Genomic DNA, 14570 nt, shown 5'->3' with positions numbered 1-14570 from the left:
ACTATTCTGTTGAACTTCATCAACAAAGTCATTTATTTGGAGGATTCATTTCTGTCACTGGATTTTTAGAGCATCTTGCAGCACAGAGTTCACTGTAGGCCACATCAAGCTTTTTTCAAATGAGTGCTCACTGAATATATCTGTATTCTACCTGTCCTGCTTGCAACCCTTCTGCCATGGCTGCTGTGTATCTTTAGATAACTCAGTTCAAGGGCAGACAGATTAATAAAATCCCAATTAATGTTACTTTGAAGATAGCATTGTGGATTGTAAATGCGGAAGGTTCAGTACTGGCAGCTGAGTGGTAGTGTCTCAAACTGCTGCAGCTGAATCCACCAGGATTCATTATTGAAGGAGGTTGTGAACAATCCATGGCTTGCTTTCTAGGGTGCTTGAGGCACTCTGTGCTCGCTGATGTATGCCACTAGAGGCTGTGAGTGCCTGTGCTGAAAGAAGATGAGTGCTCTCTGATAATGTGCTTGAAGTCATTGTTACAATTTTAACGTACTGCAGGGCCAGCTCAGCTATATATGAGAACAAAACTACTTGTCTCCATGAGACATATGTACTAAAACATGTGGTTTAATAATGTAGGTTGCTTTGAGATGCTAGATTAGTTATCATAAATGAAAGAGTCTGTGTAAATGATTTTAATATACTGTTAATTTGGCAGTATGTTAAATTATAATATTTATACATGTACCTTTCTGTCATTATGATCAGAATTCTGAATTTAAAAAATAACGTGTTTAATATTTTGTCTTAAAATACAAACCTTTGCCAAATGTAAGCAAAAGCTCTACAGCAGTTTCTGCTGAGGTTGGGGGATTTTGTGTTTAAGTTTTTACTATGCAATTTTTTACTACAAAAAGCAAAAAAAACCCAACAACCAAAAACCCTACATAGAATGTATTTCCAAGTTAGTGATACAGTTGAATGCATCCTGACCTTAAAGTTGTGGGACTCTGTCATGGCCTAGGGCTGCGCCAGCCACTAGGCAATGACAGATGCTCTCTAGTAAACCCCCTTACTCCCCAAAGGGGAAGAGAAAAGGAATAAGGGAGAGAATTATGGACTGGAAAAGAAAACTAACACTGCTTTAATGAAAACAATAATAATGAAATTAAATATGTACTGAACCCAACTCCCCTTATGGCAATCATGTCACTATCACTAGCCTTCCCAAAGGGGAAGAGAAAGGGAATAAGGGAGAGAGACTTATGGACTGGAAAGCTAAAACTGCTTTAATCAGAATAAGAACAATAAAATGGAATATATACAAATACATATGAAACTGGTATCAAACCCAACTCTCCTGGGGGCAACAACGTCACTGTCACCACTGATGCTGTGGGCAGGCACTGGGAAAGTCCCAGCCTGGACTCAGCAGCAGACAGGAACTGGGTTCTGGAATTGTATTCAGGAATGCACGGATTGGGGTCCAAGGCAGAGCAGTGTCCTCCTCAGATGGCAGCCATCGAAGAAGAGAGAAAGAGCTGGACTGTTGTGATCCCTCAGCTTTACCAAATACGATGTCGATGGGATGGAACACCTTATTGGTCCTCTCTGGGTGCTGTCTCTTACTTACTGCACCCCACTGTGGCACACAAGCAAGAGCCTTTCTGCAGACCAACTCCTGATAGTAACTGTAAACATCAAGCATTGTCACTTGAAGCAGACGCTGTCTGTGAAAATATGCTGTTAACTTCAGACGGTGCAGTCACTAGAGGCAGCTGAAAATCACTGAACGGAGTGAGTTCTGTTCTGACTCAAACCAGGACAGGCTTTTTTACATCCAGTTTTGTTTTAAGTTCATTAGCTTCTAGTTAGCCTACTTTTTTCTATTTCTAAAACTTCTTACCAAATTATCACTTCAACCAGTGTAGCGCAAAAAAGAATCTTAGCTTAATATTCTGACTAATAAAGAAAACTATGCCCTGATTTTTGCATGGTGCTGAGTTGTTCTTCAATAAAGTAGTCTGTATGAACCCTGACAGTGTTTTGTATGCCCTTATTGTAGAAAACTTACCTGTCTTTTCACCATTTGTAGCTTACCACTGAATTATGTGCTTCCATCTGTTAACTGCCTCAGTCAGGAATAATTCAGATTTTCAGAAAATCAAGGTTTGGTTTTTCAGATGGAATCTATATAAACTGGAGTGACTCTATTTTCACAGGGTAAAAACAGCAGTGGTGCTGATTGCTTTTTAACTTGGCAATTCTTCTATTAGCATTTGTTGTTTGCGTTTAGTTACTGCATGTAACTCGTTAACAACTCTCTTCCTCTTTGTTTTGAAGCAGAGAATACATGTAGGATTTCAGTGCTATTATCTGTAGTCCCTGTGTGTGAGGAGACATCAGTGATGCAGTTAGATTTACCCTAGCTCTAATGTACAACTGGTATTTGTAGGTTAAAACAACTGAACTGCAGATGTTCTCACTGTGGGGTGTGTTCATTCCTCCACAGAAGTTCCATGAAATTTACAGCAAAAGAACATCACTGAGATGACTGTGGAGCAGATGTGGCAGAATCTCAGTATTTTGTAACTAGTTTTGTTGTTATTGTTTAAGCTGCTGAGTCAGGCAGCAAACATTTTTAGATGTTTGCGCATTTAACAGTATTAGCTGTGTTTTCATTTTCTTTTTTTTTTTCCTCTGACAGTTGGAATCAATGTAGGTAAATGCACCTGCTGGTGCGGTGCTCTTTTGGTGTGATTAGCTTGATGTTTACAGTGACAGGTGATAGCCTGTGAAAAGCAATAGCAACTTCAAAGTGTGCTTTTTGTTCAGGGAATTCCTCTTACTGGTGACTGCTTTTTCTCCTAATAGGGTAGGGAAAAATCTTTTAAAGAAAAGGGTTTTTTTACTATACTTTTCTCAGGTAGAACTTTACAAAAACATTGTATTGTAAATGTCAGGGGTTTTATTGGTTAGAAATGGTGAGCTCTGCGTGGAAAGAACTTTCATGTGTTGGATGAACAGGAAGTTTCTTCTTTTCAGCCTTAGCATACTTTCCAGGCAGACTCCAAAATACATTTCAGCACTAATTCTGTTTATTGCTGAGTTGTTATTTTGATTGCTGGTGTTGTGTAAAATATACAAAGCAGTGAGTTGTGGAGTTGAGTTGCATTTTATATTTCTACTTTCTTAGCATTTGTTGTTAGAGGAATAAGAAATTCAGTTTAGCAAGAAATCCAGTGGTCCTGGCTTATTTGAATATTTTTATGTACAGATGGGAAGAACCTAGAGCTGTTACTTTTCCAAGACAAGCATAAAGAGATTGTTATGGAACCTAACCCTCCCAACAGGAGAAACTCTTTTTGTGAAACAGTGTTTTCCAACAGCATTTGCAGGCTGTATTAAGTCTCCAGAGACTGTCAGGCTAACTGAACTGAAAGAATGTGCTGTGATGCTCATGACACTCCAGTAAGAGTGTTTTCCAACAGCATTTGCAGGCTGTATTAAGTCTCCAGAGACTGTCAGGCTAACTGAACTGAAAGAATGTGCTGTGATGCTCATGACACTCCAGTTCTTTGTGTTCATTGTTACAAGATCAAAATGTTTACTCTGTTGAAGGTTAAGTAACCTGAATTCACAAATGCACGTGGTCTCACTTAGGTGTGCTTTTTGTCAAACATTGGCAGGTCTTTGTAAATTTTTCTGTACATTTGATCTATTGTAAAATAAATGAAATAACATATTTACATGTTACAGTAGTATTTCATAATATTATGTTACGCAACCATAATATTATATAGACTTGTAATTGCAAAACTGAAATGGGAAATATAAACTAATTTTTCTTACATAGAATTTTAGGATCTGGATGGTTCATTGTTTGGAAGTCTGAAGAATGTTTGCCTTCATGTTCATTTCCACAGGCTGTGTTACTGCATTCATTTTACTCACAGCCTTCACTGAAATTGCTGTATAGGTTCTCTGCTGTTGCACAGGACCCTGACGAATTAGATTCTCTTCAGCTCTGCAGGATAAACAAGGGGTTTAGGCAGGTTCTTTTCACTTGTCACTCAAATTCTTCTGCATCCCTTCCCTCACTCCTGCCCCATGCAAAGTAATTTCATCTCAGTCTTAAAGTAGGTTTTAGGATAACTTTTGTTAAGGGCTAGCATCACATACTGCTGAAGCTATTTCACTAAATCCCCTCCAAACCAAACGGATATATTGCTTATACTTGTTACAAACCACAACTATTTTTAAAGTAATCTCTGGTCTGTCTAAAGCCGTCTTCCATCTGTAGGCATACTCCTGTTCCTACCTCCCACCTCTGAAATCCAGAGAATACTGGTAGGTTTTTTCTTGTTCTTTTGCTGTTAATGGTACTTTATGCTTTCTTCAAATGTGTAGTTTCTTGTTTTATAAATGTTTTCTCCATGTTAACTTGCTTTCTTGTTGCTGTCCTATATATGTATATCTCATTACAATGACCTGTGTCATTATAACAGCTTGCTTTACACATGCTGACTATACCCATGCAGGTTCAACTTTCTTGGTTAATTTTCCTTCTGGAGTTTACTTCGTGCATGATGTAGAGCGTCTTGTATTATTATCTTCCAAGTAGTCTTTGCGTGCACCCTTACCAAGTTTGCAGATGACCCCAAGCTGAGTGATGCAGTTGACACACCTGAAGGATGGGATGCCATCCAGAGGGACCTGGACAACCTGGAGAAGTGGGCCCATGTGACCCTCATGAGGTTCAACAAGGCCAATGCAAGGTCCTGCACCTTGATGTCACTACAGGCTGTGGGATGAAGGGATTGGGAGCAGCCCTGCTGAGAAGGACTTGGGGGTACTGGTGGATGAAAGGCTGGACATGAGCCAGCAATGCGCACTCACAGCCCAGAAAGCCAACTGTATCCTGGGCTGCATCAGAGCAAGTGTGGCAAGCTAGTTGAGGTAGGTGATTGCCTCCCTTTATTGTGCTCTAGTGACACCCCACCTGGAGTACTGTATCCAGCTCTGGAGTCCTCAGCACAGGAAATACCTGGACCTGTTGGAGCAGGTCCAGAGGAGGGCCACAAAAATGATCAGGGAGATGGAGCACCTCTGATATGAAGAAAGCCTGAGAGAGTTGGGGTTGTTCAGCCTGGAGAAGGCTCTGGGGAGACCTTACTGCAGCCTTTAAATACTTAGAGGGCGTGTGAAAGAGATAGGGACAGACTTTATAGCAGAGCCTGCTGTACTAGGACAAGGGGTGATGGTTTTAAACTAAAAGAGAGAAGACTTAGACTAAAGAATAAGTTTTTTACAATGAGGGTGGTGAAACACTGGAACAGGTTGCCCAGGGAGGTGGTTGATAGCCTGTCCCTGGAAACATTCCAGGTCAGGTTGGATGGGGCTCTGGGTAACCTGATGGAGTTGAAGCTGTCCCTGCTCCCTGGAGGGGTGTTGGACTAGATGACCTTTGAAGGTCCCTTCCAACCCAAACCATTCTATGATTCTGTTTGGTGGTGAGGTTCCAAGTCCTGTATGTTAAAACTTCTTAAAGGTGGTATAATTGCTCAAGCAGTTAGTAATTTCTCTTGATGTCTGAGAAGCCTACTGTCTACCTTTTTTGGTGGGAGGGAGAGAGGGGGGACTTAACTGGGGTTTTTTGTACAAAAAATAGTAGACAATACTGTATTTTCCTGAATTAACTGATAGCAAGTTAGTGATTTAAATTCTGGCTACAGAAGTTGTGTTTTTGACAGTTGAGCAAGCAGTTAGGCAAACTGAGAAGCAGGTCACAGTGCTACAGATTTAGCTAGCTCATGAATGCTTATTGTTCATAAGTAGCTACTTGATGGTATACATGGTTATTTATTAAATGCAATGTGACGGGATATTTGAAAATAAAAATGGTTGTGCTGCTAGCTTAATACTGCTCCTGGATATTCATTGTTACAAGAAAACTCCAAGGCAAATTATCATAGATTATCTGTGAGGATGAAGGTTGGGTTGGCAGGCTAATACATAGAGTAGTATAAAGGAACTGAAACTTCCCATAAATCAGTATTTTTATCTGCAGCACTTTTCCTGAGCTTTGAAGAGCAACATAGAACTGACAGCTTCCTACTTTTGTTGCATATCAATTCTTTATCTAAGTAAGATTTTTCTTCTGAAGGATTTACAGTAATAGATGAAGTAAAGTATTGCAGATTAAAAGGGTGAATGTAAAAAGTATTATAAACAAGTCTAATTCTTATGCAGTCAAGTGTAATTTGCTAATTTGGTTATTACTGAAGATTTTTTTTTTGTTATAAAGTAGAAAATAAATTACGTTGGAGTAGTTGCAGTGTTAATGAACCATAACTATTTCAAGTCAGTCCATACCCATTCTTATGAATCTGTCAACATGAAAAGTGCTGTGATCTCACTTCTCAGCAAGTTACAGTGACAGTATTTGTCACTGCTTAGTGCAAGTGCTAGCCCCACAAAATTGGTTCTTATGGTGTAACATCACTTTGCCACATGGGCTTAAGGATGTTAACAGCCTTCAACTCATCTTTGCAGTGCTACTTCTCCCTGCCTGCTGTATCTCTGTGCTGGAGCTTACTGTTCCTGTACCAGCACTGGCAAACCAGAGCGTATGTTTTCACCCGAACAGCTTCATGCCAGTTTAACCTCTCTGACCTCGATCTGCACTTTGCACTGAGAATAGCATCTGCCTGCACCCGTTTCCACTGGCTCTGCTGTGGGATTTATAACTTATGATCAAAGAGCAGTTACGAACAGCTCCAGGGCAATTTGACTGCAGCTGTTTGTTTGGGGAGTGTGCATCAAAGCCCTCAGGTATGTATAGAATACCATCCGCATTCCCGTGAATGTTGCTCCGAGGCTTGCAGTTACAGCAGTGGTAATAAAATCCACATGAAGCAACGATACTGAACAGAGAACAATTAGCTAGTCTTGAAGTGCTGAAGACAAGGTTGTGTTTCAAGCATTTTCTATCATCTGGATAAAGGTGGATAAAGATTTTGATGCCCCAGTAAGGGTGGTACTACCTGCATCCTCTGATACGCATTCTCTCTTGAGTTATGCAATTGCTTTTGGTGATGGTGCAGCTCCAAAAAATGGGTGAGCTTGCTGGTCTGGCTGAAAACCAATCTTCTTTTTTCAGAGTGTGAGTAAACAGTCAGCCACCCAGCTGCTAATACCAACACAAAGCAGAGTTCAGGAATACGCAGTAGGGCACAGGAAATTATCCAGCTGTGACAGCACACACTTAGATTGGCAAAAGCAGACACTTCAAAATTTTACTATAGACTGAAGTATGGTGCCTGTCTCTCTGCAAGTTTCATGATTCAACCCTCGAGCTAGATGTCCATTCTACTATTTCTCCCCAGTAAAATTCAGGAAGAGACATGAGAAATTGGGATTTGTATCCAGGTGTCTCACTACTTCAGGGAGCATTCTCATCAACAGGCTATTGTCATGTTCCCTGTATTCTTTCTTCTGCCACATAAATATTCATTTACAAGATGGTTTCCCATCTTCAGGATGAGGAAGCACAGTCTCTGTACAACCTTTTTCTGATGGCCTTTTCTTGTTATAATGTGAATTTGAATTTCTTCTGATTGAGGAGTCTTTACAACTTAGATGTTATACTTCAGAGCAACTGCTGTTGCTGCAACAATGGAGCACCATGAATTCAGTCTCCTTGAAGGGGTGTTTAATTGAAAGTCGCCTTGAGGTGTGCTCTGTGTTAACACTGCTGTGTTTTGGGCAGGCTACTGTATTGGGCTCTCAGGGGTTTCTGTCACAGGGATGGCTGGTTGCTGAATCACAAAGAGGTTTAGGCAAGAGCCCATGTGTCAATATGCTCAGTGGAGCTGAGCTAACATCTCCAATCACATTCAAGAATGGAGCTATAACCCTGTAACTTAATTTGAAAAATCAAGTCCCTTTCAGAGTTGAGAGTAGAAGTTTGATCTTGCATAAATTCATACTTGTATAACAATGATGTAGTGCTTCAGTATGACAAATGCAAGTGCTAATGCCAGATAAATATTCCAACTGTCATTTATAATTGTAATTTATGTACCTTTGGTCAGTCTTTGCTATTCATGGCATGTTCATAGCATGTCAATCAGTGTCCTACTTAACCGTTATGCTCTGCTTTGTAGCTGTGATTTTTTTTTTTTTTTTTTTTTTTTCCCAGACTTGGCTTTTGGGAAGAAATTTTTTTTTTGCTTTTTTGCTGTGTTTTTTTTTTTTTTTTTTTTTTTTTTTTCCCAGACTTGGCATTTGGGAAGAACTTCAAATGCATACCAGAAGTTGAGGCAATCTGGTTATATAATAGACCACCTTATATAAGTGTTTCTGAAGCATTTCTCACAGAAAATAGCAAAATCACTGAACAATATAGAACTACCGAAGCCTTTAGTCTCAGTATGAAAAGATTAGAGTGCTCCATCCTTAGAAAGGGAAAATTTGCCCTTTCCAAAATGCACTTAGGAGTCTGATGTTTTAAGCTTTACAGGCATCTCAGCACATTGTCTTGGGTGCTGCTTCCTAACTTCGTGGGTATCCCAAATCTCTTTTATGTTCCTCTGTTAGTGGGGATGCATAAAACCAGTAACTCCTGATGCTAGGAAGCTAATGTGTCCTCCTGCTTTGGTCATTCCCTTATTCTTCTAACCCTAGGGCCTGATCCAACGAGGATGCTGATGCTGAATGCTGCTCAGCAGATGGCCAGAGTGAGTTTGTGCATCTGTGACTTGTTACATTTGTGTGTTCTAATGACTTTGCTATTATATATGAAACATGAAGATCTATGTTTGAATAGAAACCTGCCCTATTATTGTAGAGCACTGAGGCTGGAGAATCTTTTCCTCCTTGTTCTACGATAAAAAGTAGCAGTTCGTTTATAAAAGGTGAGACAGTTTCAGTAAGAGATGTGAGATGGTGATGAAGATAGCACATGGAGATCTGCTTCACTAAGAAGATGGAAGTAAGATTCCACGAGGATACACATGCTGACATATGTCTGTTCCTCTGCCAGTGTTGGTTAGGTAGTACATGGTACTAAGCATCTGATGATACGTGTTCCTTGAATACCAGCAGAGCTCAGAAAATGGGCTAAGTTCCTTAGCAGATAACTGACAAGAAGACATTAAGGGCATCTTTCTGGTGAGTAAAGAATAAATGTAGATTTCTGACATAAAGAATCTTTGATCAGTCATGTTCCTTAAGTTCCCATCTATTGAATTTCCGTAGTCATAAGTGTCTGTTCCCAAGGATAACTTAATGACTGAGAGCATCCCCATCTCATGCTGAAACACCACAGAGACAAGCTCAGCATTATTTTGTACCTGTGAAGAGCACTGAGTAGATTTTATTCTCAACCTGAAAACGTGAATTGCCACACCAGGCACAGCCTTTCCCTGTATGTAATTACGGTTTCAGGCCTGCCATCTCCAATGTGTGGAGAACAAGACAAATCTCCTCCTTTGCACAGCTGACAAATTTCCATGTTCTTAATGAAGTTCTGGAATGTTAGCAGCCCACCCATGGGAGAACGATTTAACAGATATCATTGTAATCTGAGTAATTAATTACTGAACAGGAAATCTTTCTTATATCCAAGAATGTTTGTTTAACCTTACCCAAAGGGGTTAACAGATATGATGCTTCAGAGCGAGATACCTGGTAAAGTAGTGTTACATCCTGAAAAGTGGATGTACTGCTGTCAGGAAAAGGGGCCAGGAAGATATATAGAGCTGAGTATTAAAATTCCTGACCTGGAAGGGGGTTTCCCAAACCCTTTACAATTTGGCCAGTCCACCAGCTTCCCAAGAAGGACAAAATCCTGACACCCAACCGGCCTACCACACTCCTGTTAGGGAGAGGAGGAACCTCCTTGGGGTTCTTTACAACTTGGCTGGCCTGCCAGGCTCACGCTGGCTGTGTCACTGAAACCAAAGTCCCTCTTGGTAGCCCACAGGATTGGAGGATATTCGCCTGACCTATTCAGGGACCCTCACTAGCAGCAACACTAAGACAAATCCCTTCAGTATTAAATCAACAATATAATTTATTGTGTAGATTTGTGACAAAATACAGGTTCAAATGATACCGGTGATGAGTATTGACTGCGAAATGGATTTAAAACAAACACTAAACACACAAACAAACCTAAACACTAATGATTATTCATAGCTAGGCTGATGTTAGTATTGAAGTGCACAAAACAGGGAGCTCTTACCCAGTAGGCGTCCCTATGGGGAGGAGGGAGAAGATCGGTTCAGCCTGTCTACTGATCCCAAAGTTTTGACGGTGGTCTTCTGTTCCGCCAAATCCCTCTTTCATTCACCACTTTTTATATTGTTTCTATGGTTTTAGGTGGGGTTTGAGTGATTGTAGTCACACATTCTTTTTATTCTGATTGGATTAAAAATCTCTTGCTTCACATTTAAAGGTACAGGTGTTAAAACACAGGGCGCATGCCCAGTGGTTGCACCTTGGAGGCGGGTAGCCTTTGGGATGGAGCTGTGCTTTCGAATTATGATGACATTATAATGAGCAAAGTTCAGCTAAAGGACACAATTTCACCATCTTTGCTGGCACAGCAGTTGCGATCCATCTTTCTTGATAGCAGCTATGTGGTTTATCGTAGCAGCCCATTGTTATCTTGATTATGGAGAAGGGCTGAAATACCTTCGTGTTACCCCGTTCTCCGTTTCAGAGACACAGTACATTCTGCCTGGCCAAGGTGGGCCTTACCCATGGCAACTGCATTCCATTCTTGGGATCGGCAAACTGCTTCATAGCCGCTTCATGGCTGCTCTTTGTGTCAAGGGCTAAGCTAAATCTGAGGAACAGTGCTTCTCTCACCTCCACATTATCCTTTGTTTTCCCACAATTGCAAACAGTGCTTTAGGTGAGAGGTTGTGATTGCCATGTATGTTAACCTCATGGCCACGTACACGAGATGTATATGTTTCATGGTATTTTACAATTTGAGTAGAGTTACATTCATTAATTCTTATTGCAGGGAATAAGTGGGAATTGATTTGTTTTCTTTGTAATCAGAATAAATATTTTCCTGAACCTTGACTACCTTAAGCTTGACCTTTATTTGGGGACCCTTCTGAAAGTTCTAGAAAAAGTGGAGTTTTATCTCTCTATCAGTTAACAAAAAAATTAATTTTTTTTAAAAATTGCTTTAATTGTTCATGTGCCAGAGCAGAGAATTAGAGGCAGTTGGCAGGCCCTTGAAGAACTTATCATAGAATAAATCGTCATTATTACCATATACTTACTATTTTCACAAAAATTAGGTGTGAATGGACATAAAGGGCACTTGCAGGTCATTCCTGTGGACCTTACTGTCTGCTTTCAATGCAAAAGGTTTCTACTATTTGCAACATCTAGGAAACAATATTTTCAGTGGATTTAAATGGTATTCCCCAACAGCTGCTTTCGATAAAGCAAGATAAAAACTCTGAATATCTGGATTTAAAATACTTTGGTGTACCTTTCATTTTCAAAGATGAAGCGGTTGTGCTCTTTTGGCACTTATTTACCAACTAGCATGAATGGTTCTTGACTTGCTAGTCATGAGCAGATTTGCAGCCTGCTGCCAGCTGGCTGAGCCTGCAGTACTCCTGCCATAGAAGGAGCAGAAGCCGAGGGCTGCAGATTTTGTGTTCTGCCCTGTATCATTCTCATTCGTAGGAAACAATCCCAACCTCAGTTACAACTTTTTCGTCAGTAATTCCTTCAGTCAAGCAGCCTAAGCAATCTGTAAATACAGATTGAAGATAATCACCCAAGCTATCATTAAAAGATTCATCTCAATCAGCAGAACCTGCTAGCTGATTGTCAGGTGAAACCTTGCAATTAACACAATGACTCGTAGTAGCCAAGTGTGGCTTGATTAATAGTGCTACCTCAGGAATGGCTTTTTTCAGTGTTCATTACCATCAAAGCTGTTAGACCTGCTTATTCTGTAATTCTGAAGAGACTTTACAGCAGATGCAGCTGAATGGATCTGTGTAAGAATGGCTTTATCTGGCTTCTGGAGATTTAAGTAACAAATTTTGAGTGCTTGATTTTTTTCATGTGCTTCATGTATTGATATAACAAATTTAAAACAAAGTTAATCCGTCTTATGCAATGAATCAGAAGCTTTAAACTGAATTTAAGATTAATGTTTACTAAGTAACACCCAAACCTAGATTATATCCCATTTTCCCCTATTTTGAGTGTTTTTTTTTTCCTTTTTGTATATTAAAGCATATGTTACTGGCCTCTAACAAATTACAAGATGTTTTTTGCATGTCAAGTTATTACTATCATTATGATCAAGTATTTCCTAGGCCAGGACAAGAGAGAGAAGTTAAGTTGGAAGGAAATAGCCACAGAGACTTTCTAGATTGTGTCTGGAAGAAGATGAGTGGACATTAATACACTTAAAATGAATAAAGGAGCATAATAAATCCGCCTGGTTTCTCTAAAAGAGTAGGCTAGATGATTACTGTAATCCTTTCTAGATTTAGAAATATGTGAAATAGATCACTCTAAGGAATATGATTCTGTCAAATAGAAAATAAGTGATAGAAATTAATTTTTTATTTGTAGGAAGCAATAAACTTCTACTCCACCTGTCTTCCTGGATCCTACAATTAAAATGTGAGGGCAGCTCCTGTTCAAGTTACTGCCTAGCGCAGGGTGTACCTGTGTATTTCTTAAAAAATCTGCATTTGTTCTTCATAAACTACAAACTAGTGGAATACAGGTGAATTATTATCCAAAGATGTGATGCTCAAGCCACTGTGGTAAGGCCCACTTGGAGTACGGTATCTTTGGACCTGGCTGGAATCAGCCTGGAGCACAAACCTGTCAGCAAAACTCGTGCATGAGGCCACTTTTTAATCTGTGAAACGTGCACTTGGGTTTACTTAAAACCTGAGATTAAAGCCTGATTAGTCTGAGCACAGAGTATTTAGACTGCAGTTAATTTGTTTAGTTGATCTAAAATACAGATGGAGATAATACAGGTTGGTGTGAAAGTCCACAGACATATGATACCTGAAGGAAGGACTTTGGTTTCAGCTCCATCTGTAGCTTAACAGGTTGAATGGGCCTTCTGCAAAAACAGAGAAGCTGTTACTTTACTTTTCCTTTCGGTGTTCCCAACTACACAGTTTCATCCTGTCTTTAAGTCAGGTTCTGCTGCTCCTCAGCCTTCTGAGAGGTCTTTACTCTGCCAACTCTCTGTTAAGGTCTCACCTGAAACCTTAGTTTTAAAAGAAGATGTGCGTTAGTATCTCTTCACAGTATCATTATCCCACATGAATAATAGCTGGAAGACATGTTGTTTGAAGTTGATTTTATAATAATGATAAAGCATACAACTCTGCAGGGACCTGCGTTTTGTACAGGAATGGCAATTCAGTAAGATAAATAACTAACTCAAGCAGTGACTATGTGTAGACTACACTGTGTATAATCTTAATTCAATGCACCTGTAAGTATGCTCTTACATTTTTAATAAGCTTTTATCATCTGGAAAATAGTTTGATCATTGGGTTTTGTCCTTAGATTGGATTTTATCTTATTCTACTAAAATAAAAAGTATAGCACCTTTCCACTCTTTTCTAAATGGATTTTGAGTGTATGTTTTGAATATTCTAGTAAAGATCAGACATAACAACCTTTCAGGGATTGGAGGAATAAAATGACAGGCATGCAGCATATTAAGTTAAGTTACACTCAATGCTGAACTCTGCCATCAGCAAATGTCAATACAAGTGTATCTATATGACAGCAAGTTAAATTGCACACTGCGTAGTACCAGAAAGAGTTGCAAATCTAGATTTTTTCAAAGAGGGTCTACAGTTGCTGTGAGTCTGTGAAAGACTTGGCAATACCTTTTGATTCTATGTGAAAGACACTTAGCCACTAATAACGAACATTCATACCGATAATAGGAAAGGAGGGCATCTCCCACTTCGAAAGTTCCCTTCCACCATCAAGCTCTTACCTGTTTTCCATCCCAGAAAAATAAAGTGAAGTGAGAACTAGCACCATTTTAGACAGGAAGGCAGGCGCAGAAATAGTTGTATAATTTTAAAGGTCTGTACTCACAGCTGTGACATAGTCATGTCTTACAACTTGAGTGCATATTTTCGGTGTAAATTTCTTTCTCCCTCAGTGAATTAAGACTGATACAAGACCATTGCTTCAGCCCTCAATCTATTTGCTGAATTCACATTGCCATCAAATGGTAGTTGTGCATGTAGAGATGAAGAAAAATGCATGTCTGCCTGTCTTTAACAAACAGCTGGTTATAAAAGTACAAAGAGTGTAAAGGCATGAAACTGAGCCTTAATCTGTGGACTTAGAGTGTCACAAATTGGAAAATAAATGTTACTTTCAAAGTGAAAGAGATACTCTGCCTACAGGTACTTAAACTGTAGCGGTAACTAGAGCTCTACCATAAAGCAGAAACTGGGTATGGCATTAGCCTTTTCTAGGTTTAATATTTTTACTTCACAATTTCTGTGACCTTGATTTGATCCTCTAAAAATGGTTTTACATAGCATCTCAGCCGAGTTCAGAGAGCT

This window comes from Buceros rhinoceros, unplaced genomic scaffold (assembly GCF_000710305.1).
Source record: "Buceros rhinoceros silvestris isolate BGI_N320 unplaced genomic scaffold, ASM71030v1 scaffold1187, whole genome shotgun sequence".
NCBI lineage: Eukaryota > Metazoa > Chordata > Aves > Bucerotiformes > Bucerotidae > Buceros > Buceros rhinoceros.
Note: the sequence above shows the minus strand (reverse complement) of the source record.